This window comes from Aplysia californica, unplaced genomic scaffold, assembly GCF_000002075.1.
Source record: "Aplysia californica isolate F4 #8 unplaced genomic scaffold, AplCal3.0 scaffold01446, whole genome shotgun sequence".
NCBI classification, from domain to species: domain Eukaryota; kingdom Metazoa; phylum Mollusca; class Gastropoda; order Aplysiida; family Aplysiidae; genus Aplysia; species Aplysia californica.
In genome coordinates, this window is record NW_004798716.1 from 28294 (window position 1) to 29386 (window position 1093).

At 37.3% G+C, this 1093-nt stretch overlaps 1 protein-coding gene across 1 annotated transcript in view; it reads right to left on the reverse strand.

The window, feature by feature from the left end:
* Positions 1 to 334: 334 nt before the first annotated feature.
* LOC101849428 (WD repeat-containing protein 63) overlaps positions 335 to 1093 on the reverse strand; it is a 31921-nt gene continuing 31162 nt past the window's right edge. The window contains 1 exon segment of the mRNA XM_035973580.1: positions 335 to 657. The gene's annotated coding sequence lies outside the window, so the exon portion shown is untranslated.

A 1093-nucleotide genomic window follows, 5' to 3' on the forward strand; every position in this document is an offset into this window, starting at 1 on the left:
TCTTTCCTGCAAGGATGCCAGATTTTCCGCTTCCTTTTTGTATTCCCAAAAGCATCATCCTCTCCACGGCAGTACTGGCCTCTGCCTCCCTATCCTCCTCCTCAATCAGCTGGCGAGAAAGACATTTCAGGATCTCGACCCTATCTGGTTGAACCGTATTGTCAACTAAGGTGGCCTCACCAGCCAATCTGTCAGCTTCAGAGCAGCAGTTCAAATGAATTTTGAAACGCATGCCTTTGTAAGTATAGAAAGAAACTTAGAAATCAGGAACCCAAGAAATTCTCCTGTGGAAAACAGCTGAGAATGTACGATGATACAAAACAAAGACTTCAAATTTAAGAAACATTATCAAATTATTTTTTATTTACAAATGTAATAGTCATATCTCTTTATCACAGCATATCGAGTCAAATATAAAAGACACATGGTCAATGAACAATGTACAATACAGTCTTTTAAAATTTTTTATAGTAGAGGATTTTACGGCACTCGCAACTGCACAAGGTCATATGAGCGCCAATATACAAAGTCTACTGCTTGAGAGCACGTCTTTCAATACTGGAAGAGTTGAACAACGTGGAGGATCTCGCTATAACAATGTACATTCTAGAAGTGGTGCATGCACTGTAAAAGCTGATGAACTCGACGGACATGACACTGATGAGTAGAGGAAGTCGACATTTTGAAAAATTAAATACCGGTATTCTAAAGCTTTTATGCTTTGTTAATTAAATAAAATGAAAGAGAACTTGAAGAAAATGATATATATATATTTGTGAATTCTATTGATGAAGGGCAAAGAGTTTACATAACAAGAGGAGCCAATCCTCTCTTTGAGCCAATTAAAAAAGTGTCCACAAAATTCGGTGGCGCCCTCTTCGCAAATGCGCACCCTTTGCGAACAGAGTTACCCTACTTGAGTTTAAAAAATCAAAGTGAAACTAGCAAGTTTTAGGATAAATTTCAGAAGAACGCTTTTTTAAAATGGTAACGCTGTCAAAAAACCTCTTCTAGAGGAAAGGGTGATTGTTTTCTTCGTTTAATTTGACTTTAGAATGAAAGGCGAGAGGTCATTGAAATAAAAAAGACCTAA